The sequence below is a fragment of the Triticum urartu genome, chromosome 7, assembly GCF_003073215.2.
Source record: "Triticum urartu cultivar G1812 chromosome 7, Tu2.1, whole genome shotgun sequence".
Taxonomy (NCBI): domain Eukaryota; kingdom Viridiplantae; phylum Streptophyta; class Magnoliopsida; order Poales; family Poaceae; genus Triticum; species Triticum urartu.
This window is the reverse complement of record NC_053028.1, coordinates 525118826-525142912: the sequence shown is the minus strand read 5'-3', so window position 1 is coordinate 525142912 and position 24087 is coordinate 525118826.

Sequence of the window (24087 nt, the reverse complement as noted above, 5' to 3'; positions counted from 1 at the left end):
GGCCAAATTCAGCCCGTGGTTACACTCGGCCCATTTGTGGTCCGTTAATACGTTGGGCCATTTTCATAGTGTCATCAAATATGGCCTATTAACGATGGCCCGTTATGGTCGGCCCATGAACGGACGATTCCAACTCTAGCCCGTTTACGACCATAATGTGGCATGTTATTGGCCCATGTTTGGCCAATCGATCATACTGCCCGTGTAAGGCCCATTGATGATACGGCCCGTAGAAGGCCCGTTGTTTCTACGGCCCGTAGAAGGCTCATTGTTTCTACGGCCCGTAGAAGGCCCACTATTTCTACGGCCCATAGAAGGCCCATTGTTTCTACGGCCCGTAGGAGGCCTAGTTGTAGGATCGAAAGTATGTCTAGAGGGGGGGGATTAGACTACTTGACCAAATAAAAACTTCATCTTTTCCCAATTTTAGTTCCTGGCAGATTTTAGCTATTTTAGGACAAGTCAAGCAATCACCACACAATTCAAGCAAGCATGCAAAGAGTTTATAGGCAGCGGAAAGTAAAGCATGCAACTTGCAAGAATATAAAGGGAAGGGTTTGGAGAAATCAAACGCTATTGGAGTCATGGATGTTTTTCCCGTGGTTCGGATAGGTGGTGCTATCCTACATCCACGTTGATGGAGATTTCAACCCACGAAGGGTAACGGTTGCGCGAGTCCACACAGGGCTCCACCCAAGGGCAACGGTTGCGTGAGTCCACGAAGGGCTCCACCCACGAAGGGTCCACGAAGAAGCAACCACCCACAAAGGGTCCATGAAGAAGCAACCTTGTCTATCCCACCATGGCCATCGCCCACGAAGGACTTTCCTCACTAGCGGTAGATCTTCACGAAGTAGGCGATCTCCTTGCCCTTACAAACTCCTTGGTTCAACTCCACAATCTTGTCGGAGGCTACCAAGTGACACCTAGCCAATCTAGGAGACACCACTCTCCAAGAAGTAACAAATGGTGTGTAGGTAATGAACTCCTTGCTCTTGTGCTTCAAATGATAGTCTCCCCAACACTCAACTCTCTCTCATAGGATTTGGATTTGGTGGAAAGAAGATTTGAGTGGAAAGCAACTTGGGAAGGCTAGAGATCAAGATTCATATGGTAGGAATGGAATGTCTTGATCTCAACACAAGAGTAGGTGGTTTTCTCTCAGAACATATGAGTAGGAATGGTGTGTGTGTTCTGATGGCTCTCTCATCGAATGAGAAGGAGGTGGAGGGGTATATATAGCCTCCACGCAAAATCCAACCGTTACACACAATTTACCAATCTCGGTGGGACCGAATCAGAAAACTCGGTCTGACCGAAGTAGTAAACCTAGTGACCGTTAGGAATTTCGGTGGGACTGACATGCAACTCGGTAGGACCGATTCGGTTAGGGTTTGGGAATAACGTAATCTCGGTGAGACCGATTACACAAACTCGGTGAGACCGAATTTGGTAATTAGCTAACCAGAGAGTTGGTCAGGCAAACTCGGTGGGACCGATTTGCTCTTTCGGTGAGACCGAGTGGAACTCGGTGAGACCGAAAAGTTACAAAGGGGAAACACTAAGTTTACATTGCAATCTCGGTGGGACCGATTCGCTCTTTCGGTGGGACCAAAAAGTTACGAAAGGGAAACAGAGAGTTTGCAACCCCATCTGGGTGGGACCGAGATCCTTATCGGTAGAACCGAATTGCTAGGGTTTGGCAGTGGCTAATGACAAGTGAAACTCGGTGGCGCCGGATAGGAAGAATCGGTAGGACCGAGTTTGGCTTAGAGTTTAGGTCATATGTGGATATGGGAAAGTAGTTGAGGGTTTTGGAGTATATCATTAAGCACATGAAGCAAGAGGCTCATTAAGCAACACCTCATCCCTCCTTGATAGTATTGGCTTTTCCTATGGACTCAATGTGATCTTGGATCACTAAAATATGAAATGAAGAGTCTTGAGCTTTTGAGCTTGAGCCAATCCTTTGTCCTTAGCATTTTGAGGGTTCCACTTTCACATCCATGCCATGCCAATCATTGAGCTTTCCTGAAATAATCATCTTGGAATAGCATTAGCTCAATGAGCTATATGTTGTTATGAATTACCAAAACCACCTAGGGATAGTTGCACTTTCAATCTCCCCCTTTTTGGTAATTGATGACAACATTTAGATCAAAGCTTCGACAAATGATAATAAGCATGAAGTATATCGTCGCTTTGAGAAGTATGTGATAAGTAAGAGCTCCCCCTAAATTTGTGCATATTTAAAATTTGCTTTGGACTGCAAATGCACAAAGAGTTAGAGTCATGGGTTACTCTTCCATGTCACATACATCTTGGTGGAGCGCTCAAAATGATAAGAATGAAATACATGCACTCATCACCAAGAATAGTGAATGATCACAAACGATAGATAGAATGATAATATTTAAGCAAGCATTAAGCAAACATTAAGTGTAGCTTATGATCAAACACATGATCATCGATGTCTCACAAATAATGACGTTGTATCTCACACACAAGCAAACAAAGTTCGAAGAACCACCAAATAAAGCAAGAGACAAAAGCAACACTCTCTCTCTCGAAGCCTATGATCTATACATCTTCTCCCCCTTTGGCAACAAGTTACCAAAAAGTTCCTAGAAAATGCATAGCACTAGATCGACGCTCAGGCTTGATCTTCAGGTGGTGGTGGAGTCCGGATCACTCCAAGGACGAAGGCTTTTGTAGATGTTGAAGTAGTCGCTGGAGTTTGAGCTGAAGTAGATGCTGGAGCTGAGGCTGTAGCTGGTGCAGACGTTGTAGCTCTGGTGTCAGCAACTGGCAGTGCAGACGACCTCGGACCTCGTGGCACCCTCGCAAACGCATGAGTCGTGGTCCTGCCTCTCCTCTCATTCATGTCCTCCTGGAGCTGCTCCACTGCAGACTGAACTTCCGTTACTTTGACATCCAAGTCATAGAACTTCTGTTCCATGATCCTCTCTAGGCTCTGCTGATTCTTAGTGAGGTTGGCCAGACTTTTCTCAATTCTCAGCGTGGATGCAATCAAGTAACCAAGCTGCTCTTGTTTAGTCTTCAAGAAGTATTCAGATGCCTCCTCTTGAGTAGGCATCCTGGCAGCTTTCTCCTTCCTCGCCTTCTCCTTCTTTGCATATGCTTGTGCAGACGATGGCTCATTCTCTGTCATCACAACTTCATTGTTCTCAAAATCTGGACGGCTGGGCAGGAGTTCCTTATCCCACAAATATACGCCTGTGCCCATCTTGGAGTTGATGAGCTCCTGAATCTGAGGGGCATATCCACAGCTCCTCTTCTGATCTGCCACAGTCCTTTTGATCGTTTCCACTATGAGGCTCATCACCTTGAACTTATGAGGCACATCAAACACATGTAGCAAGTTGATAGCATGGCCTCTGATCATCTTGTGATCTCCAGACTTGGGCAGTAAGGTGTGCCTTAGTATCCAATTGATCGTCGGGAGCCCTGACAGAAGGTAATGTACTGAGCCAAACTTGAAGGTATCAAGTGCTTCATTTGGGATCTCCTTGTACATATTTGACATTGAGTTGTGGTCCATTTTCTTCTTGGCATAGATATCCAAGTCATCTGCTTGCTCCTCTAGGGCATTGATTAGCTTCGCCCATTCCTCAACAGTAGAGTGGTACCTTGTACCTTCTGACATCCATGTGATCCTGCCATCCGGATAAAAGTGAGCTGTGGAGTAGAACTGCATGATGAGTTCCTCATTCCACTTTGTGAGCTTCTGCCCAACAAAGTCAGCTACTCCACAAGCTATGAAGCTGTCTTGCACTCCTGGGTAGTACTCTTCATTGTCCTTGATATAGGTCCAGTCGACCCATCTCATGTCACATACGATTGGCTTCTTGTCAAGTAGCACTGTCTCATAGAAATCTTGCTGCTCCTTGGTATGAAACCTGTAGTCCACTGCAGTCCTTCTCCTAGAAGCGTATGGATCTGCTTCTCTCCATTTCCTGAGCCCTGAGTCTCTCCTGAGCTTCATATCCTCAGCCACAGGATGAGCATCGTTGTGGTCTGGGATCTTGGGCTTGAGCTTCCGAAGGACATTCTCTTCCTCATCCTCAGCAATAGTCTCAGGCACTGGGGCCTTGTTCTTCTCAGTGGCCGGTATGCTTCTTGTGTTTCTCTTTGGTGCACTCTTAGGCTTAGATGCAGCCTTAGGTGCTTCCTTGGGCTTGGATGCAGCTCCCCCTGACCTTATGGCATCTCCCATAAGTTTGGCTGCCTTGGGCGCTGGTGCAGCTGCCTCTTCTTCCTCATCCTCTTCTACCATGATGGAGGCCTTCCCAAGCACCCTAGCCACAGTCTTTTTCACTCTCTCTTTCCTTTTCTTACCCTCAGCTGCAACGGGCTCAATGGGAGCAGGCTTCTCAGTTGATGCTCTAGCCTTTGACATGGGCTGCCTGCCTGCTGGCCTCTTGATTTTCAGGCCTGGCTTTGAGCCTTGAGCTGGCTCAACTCTCTTGGAAGTGGCCTCTTCCTCTGCCACATAGTCCTCATCTTCAGAATCTGAGGTTTTCTTCTTCCTTTGTCTCGTGGCAGCTTTAGGCAGGTTGCTGGGTGTGGTCCTGCTGCCATCATCTGAGGAACTTGAGGGGCTAGTGCCCTCACTCAACTGCACTTGCTGCTCTGACAAGTTTTGGCTGTCACTCTGGTCTGACATGATGCAAACTGACTGTTGACCCTGTGAATAGATTATAGAGGAGATAGAGTGGATGAGCATCACAAAATACAGAGATTTTTGCAAAAAGAATGATCCAAAAACTTAGTTTTAGTTTCCCACTGAAATCATCTCGGATCTACCGATTTTCAAACTCGGTGATACCGAAGCAGTTTTGGAACCTAAACTAGTGAACTCGGTAGGACCGAGTCACAGTTCGGTGGCACCGAGACTGCTAGGGTTTCACTGAGTTAAAAAATCAGTCACACCGATAGTAATTCTCGGTCAGACCGAGTTTTCCTTGTGCAATGGCATAAGCCAAATCGGTGGGACCGAGTTTTTCAACTCGGTGGGTCCGAGATGGTTTCGGCGGAAACCTAAACCTAGAATTTTCAAATCAAACCTAATCTATGAGCGTTTTGACTGGATAGAAGTTTATCAAACGTGGCCAGAAATAATGTGATCACAATGTGCTAGGAATCAGATTGAGGAATAGCACAAAGGTCAAGTCCATACCCTAGTTCGGCGGGGACTTGCTACGGCGGCAACGGCGGGGCAGAAATCCCGTTGATGGCGAAGGAGACCAGCGACTGGATGCTGCTGGCAGCGAGAAGACGATCCGGAGACCTCGGGGGCAGAGCAGGCTATCGCGCGGGCGAAGGGGTTCGGAGAAATTTCCAAATTTTGCCCATGACTATATATAGCCCGACCCTGTCGGTGTGACCGAGTTGAACAACTCGGTGGCACCGAGATTCATAACTGCGTGCAGTTACTGAAACTCGGTGTGACCGAAGGGTTCAAATCGGTTGCACCGAGATCGAAAACCTAGATCAACTCAATGATCTCGGTAGGACTGAAAGTGGAGTATAGGTCAGACCGAGAATCATCAAGAGGTTTTGGAAGTTTAAGTTTATGACGAATCGGGGACTCCGAGCGCTCCTCACACAGAGTGGTTCGAATCTGACTTGATCAAATTTTGTGATGCAGCATGAATAGAGTGTGAGACGAGAAAAGCATAGATAGCTGGAGGAGGTTCTTAGGCATTCTTGTCCATCCACTTGGCAAAAGAGGATAAAGCCAAACAATCAAAACAACAACTGGATGTCCTCGAATGAGTAAAATATGCAATCAGCATGCTCACACAATAAGATGGCAAATGAAATATGTGGCAAGGCATGCACAACCAATTCTAGCATCTATCAAGCAATTTGCGATGACTAGGTCATCTATATATGAGTATATTGACTTAGGAGTCAAGTGAGAACACTTGATCGTAGGTCATACTCATCGTTTAAGCTCAAGTGGGGTTACCACTTTTACATAAAGCATTGTTTTGTTCACATCTTTAGAGTTGCTTTAGCTCAAGTCTTAGAGTAAAGCTCCCCCTAGATGTGATATCCCCCTAAGAGGGATGAACTAACCTTGGGTTTTGTCGATGATGACTTCATGTAGATATTGAAGATGTGGATGCTCAATGTTGATGTAGATCTCTTGGAGCTATCCATTTGAGTGAATTGCACTTTCAATACCTACATGGGTTAGTCCCACAAGGAACAAACAAGGATATCCATAAACATAGAGTGATGCACACAAAAGATGATGTCCATGAAAACTTTTAGGTTACCTTGTCCCTTGTCTTACCAACAAGAGGGTTTGTGACTCCTTGAACTAGTGCAAGATGTGGAAGTTGATTGCACTTGTTCTTGCCAAAATGATAAGAGTGAAGTATGTTAGCGGAGTCACCCTCAAGAACTCTCTAGTTCTTCTTCTTTTGGATCCACATCATCTTGATGGGAATCCTTGGAGTTGTAGTCGTACTTGATGAAGTGGAACTTGAAGTAGTCTTGGGAATCCACTTGACTAAGGTCTTTGGAGCTTCTTCAAATGCGTCAATTTCCTCTTGAAGCTTGTCCTTGCCTTTTTGCTCGTAGTCTTGTGGTGGAAGATCATCTTGAGCTTGTGTCCCCTTGAAAGAAGTATACTTCTCTTGTTGAGGGACAAACTTCGTCTTGGGGTATTGATCTTCTTCCCATTCAACTCCATTGGCATTGAACTTTCGTTCAAAACCAACACCTTGATTCTTCCGGTGCATTCCTTGCTTGCGCACAATTTCCTCGAATTGCTTACTCCCGGCAAGGCTCTTGTACACTCCTTTCTCTATAATTCCCTTCAATAAGCTATTTTCTTGCTCAAGTGTAACTTGGCTAAGAGAATCATTAGTGGAATAAAGAGAACTACTAGAAGCAACAATATTGGATTTAGCATGATCATTGTTACTACTAGAGGAAGAATCTTTCTTGTTACTAGACTTGACTTGAGGCATGTAAGTGGATAAGAGTAAACGCTTGGCAATGTAAGAAGAACTTTTCTTGCGGAGATCATCATTGATTGCCTTTAAGAACTCATGCTCTTGCTCAAGATTGAGATTTTCAAAGCGTAGTTTCTCATGAGCTCTTAAAAGTTCTCAATGATCTTCGAAGATAGTGTCATGAGCTAACTTAAGACTTTTTAGTTCTTTAGTTAGAGCCTCAATCTTCTCCTTATCATTCTCACTCGTTTTATCTTGATTAGCATGATTAATTGGTCTTTTATCATATCACTAGAGTTGTCACCAAGCAAATCATCACCTAACAAGTCATCTTCATCACTATTGAAATCAACATACTCGGGGTGTGTTACCTTAGGACCTTTGGCCATGAAGCATCTTCCAATTCCTTCATTTGGTGAGTCAAATATGTCGTAGGAGTTGGTTGACACAAGTGCTAGACCGGCAACACCTTCATCTTGAGTATCTTCGGAGTCGGAGTGATAACTTCTCTCGGAGTGGCTGTCGGAGTCGGAGCCGGATACCCATTCACCAACATGAGCTTGATGTCTTCGTCTTGTGTAGCTCCTTGATGATTTTTCCTTCCTTTCCGAATCCTTGCTTCTCCGTGAGTATCTTCGTTCATAACGATCATCTCTACTCCTTCTCTCTCTTGGTGGTGATCCTTTGCTTCTTCTTTTTGGAGAATCTTCTCTTCTCTTGTAGGGAGTCGTACACTCGTTGGAATAGTGTCCGGCTCTTCCACAGTTGTAACAGTTTCGCTCTCGACTAGAAGATCTTTTGTCATTGTAGGACCTTGACTTGGAGCTTCTATCTTTGCTTCTACTCTTGTAGAACTTGTTGAAGTTCTTCACCATTAAGCTTAATTCTTCATTGAAGTCTTGTTTCTCACTTGATGATGTAGCGGCTTCACATGAGGCTTTATAGGCACCACTTGATTTGTTGTGAAGTTCCTCTTTATCCTTAAGTGACATCTCATGAGCAACAATTCTTCCAATCACCTCCGTTGGCTTGAGATCTTTGTAATTGGGCATCATTTGGATCAATGTGCACACGGTATCATATTTTCCATCCAAGGCTCTTAGGATCTTCTTGATGATGAATCTACCGGTCATCTCTTCACTTCCTAAGCCGGCAATCTCATTTGTGATGAGAGCAAGCCTAGAGTACATTTCGGCGACATCTTCACCATCCTTCATCTTGAACTTGTCAAGTTGGCTTTGAAGCACATCCAACTTGGATTCCTTGACGGAGTCGGTACCTTCGTGCATATCAATCATAGTGTCCCAAATTTCCTTTGCGTTCTCAAGGCGGCTGATTTTGTTGAATTCTTCGGGGCACAATCCGTTGAAGAGAATTTCACAAGCTTGAGCATTGTATTGCAACATCTTCAACTCATCCGTGGTAGCTTCATGGTTTGGTTCTTTCCCATCAAAGAAGTCACCTTGCAAACCAACACACACAATAGCCCAAACGGCGGGGTTATGTCCAAGAATATGCATTTTCATTTTATGCTTCCAACTAGCAAAATTAGTACCATCAAAGTAAGGACCTCTACGGTGATAATTTCCCTCGCTAGACGCCATACTCTCCTAGGTTGTGAAACCAAGGCTATGACCACCAAAAGCTATGGAGATCAAGCAAATGGAGAACAAAGCTCTGATACCACTTGTAGGATCAAAAGTATGTCTAGAGGGGGGGGGGGATTAGACTACTTGACCAAATAAAAACTTAATATTTTCCCAATTTTAGTTCTTGGCAGATTTTAGCTATTTTAGGACAAGTCAAGCAATCATCACACAATTCAACCAAGCATGCAAAGAGTTTATAGGAAGCGGAAAGTAAAGCATGCAACTTGCAAGAATATAAAGGGAAGGGTTTGGAGAAATCAAACGCTATTGGAGACACGGATGTTTTTCCCGTGGTTCGGATAGGTGGTGCTATCCTACATCCACGTTGATGGAGACTTCAACCCACGAAGGGTAACGGTTGCGCGAGTCCACACAGGGCTCCACCCAAGGGCAACGGTTGCGCGAGTCCACGAAGGGCTCCACCCACGAAGGGTCCACGAAGAAGCAACCACCCACAAAGGGTCCACGAAGAAGCAACCTTGTCTATCCCACCATGGCCATCGCCCATGAAGGACTTGCCTCACTAGCGGTAGATCTTCACGAAGTAGGCGATCTCCTCACCCTTACAAACTCCTTGGTTCACCTCCACAATCTTGTCGAAGGCTCCCAAGTGACACCTAGCCAATCTAGGAGACACCACTCTCCAAGAAGTAACAAATGGTGTGTAGGTAATGAACTCCTTGCTCTTGTGCTTCAAATGATAGTCTCCCCAACACTCAACTCTCTCTCATAGGATTTGGATTTGGTGGAAAGAAGATTTGAGTGGAAAGCAACTTGGGAAGGCTAGAGGTCAAGATTCATATGGTAGGAATGGAATGTCTTGATCTCAACACATGAGTAGGTGGTTTTCTCTCAGAACATATGAGTAGGAATGGTGTGTGTGTTCTGATGGCTCTCTCATCGAATGAGAAGGAGGTGGAGGGGTATATATAGCCTCCACACAAAATCCAACCGTTACACACAATTTACCAATCTTGGTGGGACCGAATCAGAAAACTCGGTCTGACCGAAGTAGTAAACCTAGTGACCATTAGGAATTTCGGTGGGACTGACATGCAACTCGGTAGGACCGATTCGGTTAGGGTTTGGGCATAACGTAATCTCGGTGAGACTCACCGATTACACAAACTCGGTGAGACCGAATTTGGTAATTAGCTAACCAGAGAGTTGGTCAGGCAAACTCGGTGGGACCGATTTTCTCTTTCGGTGAGACCGAGTGGAACTCGGTGAGACCGAAAAGTTACAAAGGGGAAACACTGAGTTTACATTGCAATATCGGTGGGACCGATTCGCTCTTTTGGTGGGACCGAAAAGTTACGAAAGGGAAACAGAGAGTTTGCAACCCCATCTCGGTGGGACCGAGATCCTTATCGGTAGAACCAAATTGCTAGGGTTTGGAAGTGGCTAATGACAAGTGAAACTCGGTGGCGCCGGATAGGAAGAATTGGTAGGACCGAGTTTGGCTTAGAGTTTAGGTCATATGTGGATATGGGAAAGTAGTTGAGGGTTTTGGAGCATATCATTAAGCACATGAAGCAAGAGGCTCATTAAGCAACACCTCATCCCTCCTTGATATTATTGGCTTTTCCTATGGACTCAATGTGATCTTGGATCACTAAAAATGAAATGAAGAGTCTTGAGCTTTTGAGCTTGAGCCAATCCTTTGTCCTTAGCATTTTGAGGGTTCCACTTTCACATCCATGCCATGCCAATCATTGAGCTTTCCTGAAATAATCATCTTGGAATAGCATTAGCTCAATGAGCTATATGTTGTTATGAATTACCAAAACCACCTAGGGATAGTTGCACTTTCACCAGTGTCACTACAGTAAATATTAGCCCATGGTTATTGTGGCCTAGTTTTAAAAAATAGGTTATTGCAGCCACTAGCAAACCGTGGAAAAAGAACTGCAGTGACTACAAGCAAACAAATAAACAAGACAACAAGGAAATAAATAAGCAAGCAACTTACGCTAGGCTATCACGACTATCACACATATTACATCCAGTGGGCATCAAAGTTCACCACCAGTGAAAATAAACGTGCCGACAAAAGAATATATAAAACTGAGAGCACTTCAGAAGGCACTAGGCCTGGCCAGGTCGGGCCCCCAAACAGCTGAAGAAGCTGAGTAGACCTCAGTTGTGTCAACGATAGATGCATCAACACTAGATTTAAGGCATGATGGTGCGCACGGCAGTCCTCTGACATCTTCATTGCATCTTTGACTTCAAGTCGGAGCTGAGCTGAAGCAAGCCTTTCCGCTTTATGTTGAGACTGAAGAAGTCGAACTGATTGAGGCAGCGACTGCACAGAGGTTGTCTCACACCTGCTGGTGAGTAGCTTCAACTCACTGTCTTCATCAAGATAGGACCTTGGGGTCATCGCGCTGTTCTCAAGATGGTTTGGCTCACTATCTTCAGTAAAGTTCTGCCTGGCGTAAGAGATACGAGTCTGAAAGAGAAACAAGGATACACGTAACAGGTTTCACAATTATATAAGCAAATAAATGGATCTGTTCTGCATAAGGAACATATTTTTACAACTACAATTTAAAACTGGTAGTTGTTGCAAACATCCAATCAGATGTAAACAGCAAAGCAAACAGCAGTGGAGGAAATGATGCCTATCCAAATCTAAGCGTTGCCATTATTTATAAGTGTTTCCATGTTGATGGAAGGATAATTCAATAAATTCCCCAAAGAAAATTCTTTATAAGCATTGCCATTATTTTACATTTTGCAAAGAGTAAATATAGATCAAATAATATAGGAGTTCAAATTTTGAATTGATATCATAGACAGTACCTGATGCTGGGCTCCTAGTAGTTCTAATAGGGGCTTGTCCACTGGAGTAGGGGTAAAGTGTGGTACAGTTGGGCCTATGTTTTCTGTGGCTGCTGGTCTATCTGATTTAACAGGTATCACTACCTTTTCCAAATACCTAGTTTGTACTCCTTGAGGATCTGCACTCACCCTCTTCATTTTGGACATCTATTACGAAAGAACAACATTTGACTGGAAAAACATAGTGTGACGACACATGGAATAGGTACAGAAAATGGATAGGTATGGCATATACTCATATATGATGCTTAAACTAAGCAGATGGTGTAACAAAGTAGAAGTAATGCAAGAGGTCAGATGCAAAATATGTGCGACCAATACAACTTTGCAAAGTTAGAGCAAGCACCTTGATGGGTGAATAAGATAGGCCATCCGCTACCATGCCAAGTTTGTTAGCCAGTGGATCATTCCGCAATATTCCTCTCGTGTGCCCATTCTCATATTCATTTTGATAATGTTCAATATCTGACATGCATGAAAACATAAAAACAAGTGAGATTTTCTTTGTAATGCAGAAGTGATTCTAATCCAATACTGCCTCCCTGTAAACCCCTTTGTGCTATCTCTGCAATTCTTTTAAAAGATGCCATGCATGCTGTAATTTTTTGTGTGCATTAATATAATGTGGCCTACTACTCAAAATATGAGAGCTCCAGAAGTGATGACACATCGCAGATGATAGCTTCAACATATAGCAAAGAAGAACAAGTCGACCTGACCTGACAGATTCAAAATATACTAAGGGAGAACAACTCGACCTGACCAGTTCAACTCAAATAAGAGATATAACCAGAAAGTTCAACTTAAGAACTCCGGTTGGCAAAAAGAACCAAATCGAACAAAACAACGAAAGACAAACGGCAAAACAAACAAGCTTCGTTTACTATTCTGGATCTAGGTCAAATTTTACAGAGGCAAAAACTTGTTTGAGTTGGTTAAACAGAAAGAGGGTTTCGAGACGACACTCCAGGCCCTTGAATCACCTTATTCCGATAAATGAGCGAAAAGTTATACTAGAACGAAAATCGGATCAGGAATCGCGATCAGAAAAATCGCGGATTTAATCCGAGAAAAAGAAAAACGACGAACAGATTAACGAACGTTCATTATCTGGATCTAAACAATGAACGCGTTCATTAAAATGAACGAACGAGCGAACACTCGCTAAATAAACTAAACCAGAAAATAAATCGAACCGGAGAAAATAAAAAAAAACGGATCTAGGTTTTCGAAAAAAAAACGATTGGTTTTCTTCGCGAAAACCGAGGCAACAGCGGCTACCTCGGACGACTCCGGCGAACGACAGCGGGGCGGTGCGGCTCCGGTGCGGCGGCGGTGGGAGGCAGCGGCGGGAGGCGGTGGCGCACGGATCAAGGCAGCGGCAGGGCTCCTGGCGGCTAGGGTTTCGGCTGGGGCTGCGGCTCCGCTCGGGCCCTCGTGGCCATAAAAGGTCGGCCGGGCCAGGTGTCCTGGTCTGACACGGCCCGGTTAGGTCGGTTCGACTTTTTTTAAAAATAACTACGCTTAGAAAAAAACAAAAGGAATGCTAAACGGACTTCAAAAATCCTGAAATAAATTTTGCCCGGCTACTAGAATCAAGCCGCAAAGGATGAACATTTATTTGGGGCCTAAATGCAATTTTGAAAAATGTGCATTTTTCCTAAATTCAAATAAAATAGCAACTAAATCCAAAATAAAATCTTATTTTATTTTTTATTAAATCCTCAATATTTCTTTATTGTGGGAAATTCATTTTATTCCCTCTCTCATATTTTGATAATAGAAATAATTGAAGATAAAATAAATAAAATCAAATGGTCCTATTTTCAAAATGTGAGAAAACTCAAATATGAAAATAACGAAATCCCTAACTCTCTCTGAGGGTCCTTGAGTTGCGTAAAATTTCTAGCATCAACCTAAATGCAATAAAATATGATATGCAATGATGATCTAGGATGTTACAAACCTACCCCCCTTAAGATGAATCTCGCCCTCGAGATTCGGGTTGGCTAGAAAATAGGTGAGGGTGGTCCTTTAGCAATTCTTCCCCTCGTTCCCAGGTGGCTTCATCCTCCGTGTGGTGGCTCCAGTGAACTTTGCAAAACTTGATAACCTTGCGGCGGGTGACTTGACTGGCATACTCAAGAATCTTGACTGGTTTCTCCTCATAGGTCAAATCACTATCCAACTGAATCGCTTCCAGCGGCACTGTGTCTCTCAGAGGTATATTAGCCATCTCTGCGTGGCACTTCTTCAACTGGGAAGCGTGGAACACGTTGTGAACTCCTGACAATCCTTCGGGCAATTCCAACTTGTAGGCTACTTATCCCATACGCTCCAAAACTTTGTATGGTCCTACAAAACGTGGCTAACTTTCCCTTAATTCCAAAGCGCTTAACTCCTCGAAGTGGAGATACTCGAAGATAAACTCGGTATCCGGCTTCGTAAACTGTCTCCTGGCATAGTGAATCTGCGTAGCTCTTCTGCCTGGATTGGGCTACCTTGAGCCTATCGCGAATCAATTTCACCTTCTGTTCAGACTCCTTAACCAGATCCGGTCCAAACAACTGTCGATCTCCAACTTCATCCCATCACAATGGTGTTCTGCACCTTCTTCCGTACAAAGCTTCAAAAGGGGCTATCTTCAAACTGGATTGATAACTATTTTTGTAAGAGAACTCTGCGTATGAAAAATTCTTGTCCCAACTAGATCCCTAATCTAGCGCACAAGCTCTCAGCATATCCTCCAAAAATCTGATTGACTCTCTCTCGGTCTGTCCATCTGTCTGCGGATGGAAAGCTGTACTGAACTCTAGCCTGGTACCCAAGGTTTCTTGCAACTGATTCCAGAACTTTGAGGTAAATTGGGTTCCTCTATCTGAGACAATGCTCCTTGGAACTCCATGTAGACATACGATCCTGGTCATGTATATCTTTGCTAACTTAGCACTGGTATAGGTAGTCTTCACTGGGATGAAATGAGTTACCTTTGTCAAACGATCGACTACAACCCATATCGAGTCATAGCCTGAACGTGTTCTGGGCAATCCTGTGATGAAATCCATGCCTAACTTATCCCAGTTCCATTTGGGTATTGGCAATGGCTGTAGCAATCCCGCTGGCTTCTAATGCTCTGCCTTTACTCTCTGACATACATCACAAACTGCTACATACTCCGCAATATCCTTCTTCATTCCGGTCCACCAGAACGTATCCTTCAAATCCAAATACATCTTGGTATTTCCTAGGTGAATTGAATATGGTGAATCATGGGCCTCTTGTAGAATCAACTTCCTGATCTCTGGGTCATTGGGCACATAAACACGGTCTTCAAACCATAACGTATCGTGCTCATCCTCATGAAATCCTTTAGCTTTTCCTTTGCTCATTTTCTCCTTAATAGAAGCGATCTCCTTGTCAGTCCTTTGAGCTTCTCTGATCTTATCCATCAAAGTAGACTGAATCTCCAATGCTGCTACATAGCCTCTCGGGACTATCTCCAAACATAGCCCACGAAGATTTTCGGCTAACTCCCTTGGTAAATCTCCCGTCATTAGGGTGTTGACATGGCTCTTACGGCTCAGCGCATCGGTTACTACGGTAGCCTTTCCGGGGTGATAATGCAATCTCATATCATAATCCTTGATGAGCTCCAACCATCTCCTTTGCCTGAGATTCAACTCCTTCTGCGTGAAAATATACTTCAAACTCCTGTGATCCGTGTACACCTCGCAATGGTTTCCAATGAGAAAATGTCTCCAAGTCTTCAATGCATGCACTACAGTTGCTAACTCTAAATCATGCGTGTCATAATTCAACTCATGAGGCTTAAGCTGTCGTGAGGCATATGAAACAACTCTTCCTTCCTGCATAAGCACTCCTCCAAGTCCTCGACGTGAAGCGTCGCAATACACCTCATAATCCTTGGTCTGATCTGGCAAAATCAACACTGGTGATGTAACCAAACGTTTCTTCAACTCCTGGAAACTGGCCTCACATTCCTCGGTCCATATGAACTTGGTATCCTTCTTCAACAACTCCGTCATAGGCTTTGCAATCTTCGAGAAATTTTCAATGAATCTCCGGTAGTATTCTGCAAGTCCAAGAAAACTCCGGATCTATCCAACTGTTGTTGGCGCTTCCCAATTTGTTACAGTGTCAACTTTAGTGGGATCTACTGCTATACCCTCTCCGGATATAACGTGTCCGAGAAATCCAACTTCCTTCAACCAAAACTCACATTTGCAAAACTTGGCATATAACTGATGTTCTCGGGGCTTACCAAGTACCAAACGCAAATGCTCCTTATGCTCCTCTTCATTCTTCGAGTAAACCAGGATATCATCGATAAACACTACGATGAACTTATCCAAAAAATCCATAAACACTTTGTTCATCATGTTCATAAAATATCTAGGTGCATTAGTCAAACCAAATGACATAACGGTATACTCGTACAGCCCATACCTGGTGGTAAAAGCCGTCTTAGGTATATCCTATTCTTGAATCTTCAACTGATGGTATCCTGATCGCAGATCGATCTTGGAAAATACCTTAGCTCCTTGCAATCGATCAAACAGATCATTGATGATCGGTATTGGGTACTTGTTCTTGATGGTTACTTCATTCAATCCTCGATAATCAAGAACCATCCTTAACGATCCATCCTTCTTCTCCACTAGAAGTACTGGCGATCCCCAAGGCAAAGAACTTGGGCGAATGTAACCTTTATCCAGTAACTCCTTAATCTGCTTCTTAATCTCTTCCAAATACTTTGCGGGCATCCTATATGGTCTCTTAGATATTGGCCCTGTGCCTAGCAAAATCTCAATCAAAAACTCAATATCTCTATCCGGTGGCATGCCTGGAAACTCCTCTGGAAATACATTAGGGAAATCCTTTACTACTGGTACTTCCTCCTGCACAACTCCTGTTAACGAATTTACTTGAGTCCTTTTTGGCACATGCCGGGATACATACTTGATCCTTCTTCCTTCTGGGGTGGTAAGAAAAATTGACTTACTGGCACAATCGATGTTTCCTCCATACATCGACAGCCAATCCATACCCAGAATTACATCCAAACCTTGTGATTCCAAAATGATTAAATCCGAGGGAAACACATGCCTGCCTCTACTCAATGGCACTTGAAAACATCCCTTACTAGCCATATACTCTACTCCTGGTGAGCTTACTAACATAGGTGTTCTAAGAACTTCGGTGGGCAGGTTATACTTATCCACAAATCCCCTTGATATGTATGAATGCCATGCACCATTATCGAAAAGAACGAGTGCAGTAAATGACTTAACCAAAAACTTACTGATTACTGCATCCTGCTGCTCTTCAACCTCCTCCATGTTAACGTGGTTCACCTGTCCCCTATTGAAAGGGTTCAGCTTCTTCCCAGAGCTTCTTGCCATTTCCATTCAGGGATTCAGGACATTCATTGGCATAATGTCCGGTCTTCTGGCACTTAAAGCATGTGACTTGGCTCAGGTCTCTCTTGGCTGGGGTTGATGGGTTGGTACGGTTCTGGCCGTTGCTTCCTCCATTCCCATTACCATTCTTGGTGCCATTGTGATTGTGCGAGCTACCTCCTCCATGGGTATGATGAAAATGTCCTCCCGGTCTAGGGGTAAAACGTGGCTTCTGCTGAGCTCCTGAATTGTACTTTCCTTGGCCATACATCCTCTTGCGATTCTCAATCTGCTGATGCTTCCCTTCAATCATGAGAGCACGATCTACCAACTCCTGGTAGTTGTTGAAGGTTGCTACCATCAACTGCATGCTCAACTCATCATTCAGTCCTTCCAGAAACTTCTCCTGCTTAGCTGCATCCATAGCAATGTCATTTGGGGCATAACGTGCTAGCTTACTAAAGTCCTCCACATACTGATCAACTGTCCGTCCTCCTTGGCGCAAGTTGCAAAACTCTCGCTTCTTCATGGCCATAGCTCCTACTGAAACGTGGGCAGCACGGAAAGCCTGCTGGAACTGGTCCCATGTGATAGTGTCGATAGGGAAAGTGGCGGTGAAATTCTCCCACCATGATGCTGTGGGTCCTTCAAGCTGATGTGCGACAAACTTCACCTTTTCCGCATCTGTGCATCCTGCCGTGGTCAACTCCCTTGCTGTCTTGCGGAGCCAATCATCTGCTACTATAGGCTCGATGCTACTGGAAAACACCGGCAGATTCAACCTAAGGAAACGGGCTAAGTGATCAACAGGTGGTGGTGGTGGTGGGTTGTTGTTGTTGTTCCCCAGATTCTGATTCTGGACTAGCAACTGCATCAATGTGTTCTGCTGCTGGATCAACTGAGTGAGCTCCGGTGGGAAGGTAAATCCGGGGTCACGTCTCGGAGGCATCTGAGGGTTTAGAAAAGATGAGATTTAAGAATAGAGAGGGGTCTAGAGAGAAAACACTACCCATGTGCACATGAGCCAAAAGCAAACAATTCACTTCATTCAATCAAGCAAGGGCATACAATCGATCTAACTATCGCAAAAGTGCTCGGACTACTATATTTACATGGTGGACTAATACTACTGATGGGGTGGTCTACTAGAAATATTTTTCGGTTGCAGACTCCATGATATCTGCTCCAGCTTCATCAACATAGTCATCATCTCTATCATCTGGATCCATGTCGGTGTCGTCGATGATGATGTAGTCTTCCAGGCGAATCTCCTTGGGTTCTTCTTCTTCTACTGGTGTAGGACCTCCCATAGATATTCCGATCTTCTTGATCAGATCGTCATTCTTCTCCACTAATACTTTGATTTCCTCTTCATAATCTTCACATGTAGCCTTGAGTTCTTCCTCCAGATCCTTGATTCTTGTCCTCGCCTTCTTCAGATCTATCATGTCGGTGCACATCTGGTTCTCCTGACATCAAATGTGTTGGTTTAACTCCTGGATAAAAGCTGCAACTGATCTATCCTTCCTGGTGCTGATCATCTCCCAGTGCTCGTCTTGGCGCCCACAAATCTGGTAGATTGTATCCTTGAGATCATCGCGGTATACTTCTCCAATGCGTCCCATGGCGATGTGAGCTTCCATGCTCTTTCCTAGACTCCAGGTTGGTGCATCAAAGGAAAACTCTATGGGCTCAGTGACTGGCATGAACGTCCTTCCTGGAACTTGAACTTGAATCATCCAGCGCTCCTCTTCAGGTAAAGTGGTGTTGTAGGTTCCGGTGAAGCTTGGTACTCCTATGTTCAGATATCTAATGACTTCCTTCAAGTGACGTCCGAAGGGTGTATCTTCATCCGGTTGCGTGAACTTGTCCCTTGCATCCGCCATCCTAAAAGAGTAGAAAAGATGAGGAGTCAGAATGATAAGAGTGAGTAGTGATCTAGGGCTTTAGCTTAGTGGTCGTGTCCTACAGTCAGCGTGTGCTCTGATACCATCTTCTAGCGACCAGACCTCAAACGGTCCAAATCTCTGTGCTCAGGTGTCATCCCTGGATCAGTAATGCTGACACCACACAGTACTTGAAGGATTTATAACAGAGTAGCAATCACACACTTATTACACCGACTGTCTCAAAAGAGAACTTATTACAATAAATATGGCTTAAGGCCATCTAATAACGATAACAACGGAAGGCTTGGAAGATGAGTGAGTCCATCAACTCCAACAGCATCACTGAGTATAGAACCACAACCTAAAAGCACCTTACTCGTCGTCTGAAAAATCTGCAACATGAACGTTGTAGCCCGAAATGGGTCAGCACATGGAATATGCTGGCAATGTAACACATAGAGAGCAATGAAGGAATAAGACTATACTACATGCATATTTGGCTGGTGGAAAGCTCTATGGTTAGAGTTTTGCGTAAAGCCAATTTTTCCCTACTGCAAAGGAATAAATTTTATTTAACTATCATGGTGGTTGTTAAACATTGAGAGTGTAGACACCCTCTCAATCCCAATTTAGCATCATCATTAAAACCCAAAAAAATTATTTAGAGTAACATGATGAGATTCACATGATAATCCAAGTACTAGATACTCAAGATGTCCATAACCGGGGACACGGCTAACCATGATTAGTTTATACACTCTGCAGAGGTTTGCGCACTTTTCCCCACAAGACTCGATCTCCTCCGTTGGGATCCTCGCACTACACGGTGTTTGAGAAACGGATGACCGAGACATAGTCTTTCAGAAGCACTAGCACCTTACGAACGGGTAGACCGTTACCCCTACTTTCCCCTACATCTTCTAGTCTACCACTGTAAGGGTTCACACGACTTAATCAACAATGCTAGAGCCCATAGTAGCTTGTGGCTGCACACGGAAGTTTCTAGCATGAATAATCTTATGATCCCTTTGAGCCTGGGTGGTGGTCCAAAAGAAAAACAGGCAATCGCTGGAATACCCAGGTGCCTCAATCCACCCAGTTGTGTATTTAAGTTGCCACCTTAGATAAACCGTTAATTTAACAAACTCACATCTGTCATGGATTTCACTCACCGAATCCATGTCTACTAGCATAGCATGGCATAATAAGCAAACGTAGAAGTAACTCCCAAAGGTTTGATAATAAAACAGGTGATAGGTACTACCTCATCTACTCCACAAACCCACAATTTAATTAGATCCTAATCATGCAATGTGTGAGGATTAATCTAATGCAATAAAACTGGGTAGTAGGAGGTATGATCAAAGTGTTACTTGCCTTGCTGATGATCCGCAAAACCAAGCGATTCGAAGTAGCAGGCGGCGCACTCCGGGTACTCTATTGCAACAAACAAGCATACAATAAGAACTCAACTAATGCACAGGTAAAACTCAAATAAGAGATCTAACCAGAAAGTTCAACTTAAGAACTCCGGTTGGGAAAAAGAACCAAATCGAACGAAACAACGAAAGACAAACGGCAAAAGAAACAAGCTTCATTTACTATTCTGGATCTAGGTCAAATTTTACAGAGGCAAAAACTTGTTTGAGTTGGTTAAATGGAAATAGGGTTTCGAGATGAAACTCCAGGCGCTTGAATCGCCTGAATCCGATAAACGAGCGATAAGTTATACTAGAACGAAAATCGGATCAGGAATCGCGATAAGAAAAATCATGGATTTAAACCGAGAAAAAGAAAAACGACGAACAGATTAAAGAACGAACGTTCGTTATCTGGATCTAAACAATGAACGCGTTTGTTAAAACGAATGAACGAGTGAACACTCGCTAAATAAACCGAATCGGAGAAAATAAAAAAACGGATCTTGGTTTTCGGAAAAAAAACCGATTGGTTTTCTTCGCGAAAACCAAGGCAACAGCGGCTACCTCGAGCGGCTCCGGCGAACGACGGCGGGGCAGCGCGGCTCCGATGCGGCGGCGGCGGAGGCGTCGGCGAGAGGCGGTGGCGCGCGGATCGAGGCGTCGGCGCTCCGGGCGGCTAGGGTTTTGGCTGGGGCTGCGGCTCCGCTCGGGCCCCCGCGGCTATAAAAGGCCGGCCGGGCCCGGTGTCCTGGTCGGACACGGCCCGGTTAGGTCGGTTCGACTTTTTTTAAAATATTTACGGTCAGAAAAAACAAAAGAAATAATAAACGGACTCCAAAAATCTCGAAATAAATTTTCCCTTGCTTCTAAAATCAAGCCGCACAGGATGAACATTTATTTGGGGCCTAAATGCAATTTTGAAAAACGCGCATTTTCCTAAATTCAAATAAAATAGCAAATAAATCCAAAATAAAATCTTATTTGATTTTTTATTAAATCCTCAATATTTGTTTATTTTGGGAAAGTCATTTTATTCCCTCTCTCATATTTTGATAATAGAAATAATTGAAGATAAAATATATAAAATCAAATGATCCTATTTTCAAAATTTGAGAAAACTGAAACATGAAAATAATGAAATTCCCAACTCTCTCCGAGGGTCCTTGAGTTGCGTAAAATTTCTAGTGTATAACATTCCAAATTGAAAATTTGGGATGTTACATATCGCAGGGCTAAACTTTCGGGTGCGTGATATTTTGATGTGAGCGGGAAGTTTGAAAGCTTTTGGCACCTAAAATTATAAGTATTCTGCTCTCGTACGGACGACTATGATATCTTGGCCGACAATTTGTTTTTTTTGCACACAAAAAAATGTGCATGTTTTGAAAATCAATGTCTCCAACTCAAAACTTAGATTGTCCATTCAATTCAAATATGGATCATTGAGCTACTACAAGCAAATACCATCATACGGTCCAATTCAAATGAAACTCCAAATGTGTTTATCCTAAATATGATGACAAAAGCAAAAAAGGTGTATGTGTATGAATAAAGTGAATGATTATAAAGTTTGAGCATGCCTGTATGTGTATATTTCTAGGTTTGATATATGAATTACGCTAAAGTCCCTCAAATATAGACACCTCACTCTTTATCTGAAGTCAACCCCCCCCCCACCGCCACCACCACACACACACACATAGAGAAGTTGTTCTCTCCCCCAAACACCAACACATGAGCACATTAACACCCCTCTCTCTTGTAAAGTCCGGACCCCAACATAGGTCTATATCACTTTGTCTGTCGGGCATGCACACATCTCTTCCCTCACTCTCTAGGTCTCCCGCTATCTCTCTTACCCAAGCACACGCACTATGTAGAGTGTATATTTCCCATACACACAAAACGTCGCCCCCAAACGTCTATCTCCCTAGTTATGTGGTTCTCACGCACTCACCTCACACACCACCCCCACTGCAAACAAACACACTTTGTCTCCTTGTGCACCACTCCCCTCTTTCTATCACTCCCACATGCGGAGCCGCCCCAGCTCCTTCCATGTATACATATATGTCATGACTCTTTGCATAGCTCCCTAATGTATAATCGTTCTCGATTTCGCACATTGTTCTCTACACCATATATTCTAGATCTCTCATGAAGTCCCTATCACACACACGATGACTCACTTCCCTTGCGTCTCCGTTCATAGGCCAATTTCGGACAACATCAACATTGTCTCCCTATCTATATGCCATTTATGGACACAAACGACCCCTCTCGCCCCCTCTCTTCCTCTCTCTCTCTCTCTCTCCATCGCTAGCTCTCTCTTTCTCTCGCTCTCACACCCCTCTCCCACACACACACTCGATGTCTCTTCCAAATAGTCTCCTCCCCCCGCCCGCACCCGTGCTATCTCGCTACTACACATGTCACACCATTCCCCCTTCCCTTATACTAGGTTTACATCATTAGTGGTCTCTCTACTCTACATACACTCTCTCCCTCTCACACACAAACGCGTGCACACACACAAACACGCACAAACACCCATTTATCTGGATCCTCATCTCTCCTCATGTCCTCATGTGTATCTCACACACTCACTCTCTAATTATGTATATGTGTCTCCACGTTACACAACACAAAGCCCCATGTACATGTCTCTCTCTATCCTTCACACACATAGACACAAAGAATCTGTTATCATTGCCTCAGTCCCTAACATATCACACACGCACTCTCTCTCTCTCTCTCGCAAACACGCTCAACAAGGGTTTCCCCGTGAATAACTTACCGTCTATTCATCAATAGTCGTGGCAGTACAGCGAACACGAGACGTGAAAAAGAATAAATCTACATGTGCTTAGACCACCTAGTATGACTACTAGGACTAGAGCAAGCCAAAAAGTGCGCCGCCGTCACCCCCTCCTTGTTGGCGACGGGAAAATCTTTGTTTTACACAGTCGAGAAGTCATTGTGCTAAGGCCCCACATGCCGAGGCATTGAATAGAATGTAGATGCTAGTTTACGGAAGCAAGTATCGATAATACGTTTCTATCTCCATACTTATATTTCTTCTCTTGTAAAAAACCGAGTTGGTGATGATGGTACGTGTGCCATCTTACAATATACACCGTCCGATCTATATCTGACGGATGGAAATTAAACTAAAAGATACCTGCACCCCTCTCCAAATTTGCAAACAAGGCCTTCCCTCGTTCAGCCTTATCTCCAACAAACCTCATTGTTGAGCAATTAAGAAAGGAAGCCTCTGGAACAAACTGGCCTGGTGGCCACTGCCGGCGTCGTCAATCCCCATGCCTTCGCTCAGTCCGACCACCAACCACCACCATACCCCACTCCTCTTCACCTTATCTCATATTTCTCGAGATATCATTAGTTTTTACACATGGGATTACTCCCGGAAGGGTCAATCACAACAAGTGTTTTATAAAAAATGCATCTTGCTGTTCCGTGCAATGCACGGATCTTGCTAGTACTCCTACACAAGACTAAGTTGGTGATGCTGGTGTGTCTGGCATCCGTCATTTCTGACCATTAGATCTACATCTAACGATTGTGAGGTAAGTTGTTGCCTTTTCTCACCAACATCCCACTTGTCTACCAATTTGCAGAAAAACCCATAATTAGTATCTTGAAACCAACCACCTCCCTCCCTGACCTCACCAAAACAGCCGAAGGAATATATTCTAATTGAAACATAATATATCTCTAGTGACATATGTATATCAAAATTAGAGTGTTTTGTAACAAGTTTGTGAATAAGTATTATTCTAATTATGATTCGTTGCAACGGACATGAACATTGCTAGTATTTCCAACCATGCATTTTTTTCCTAGTATTC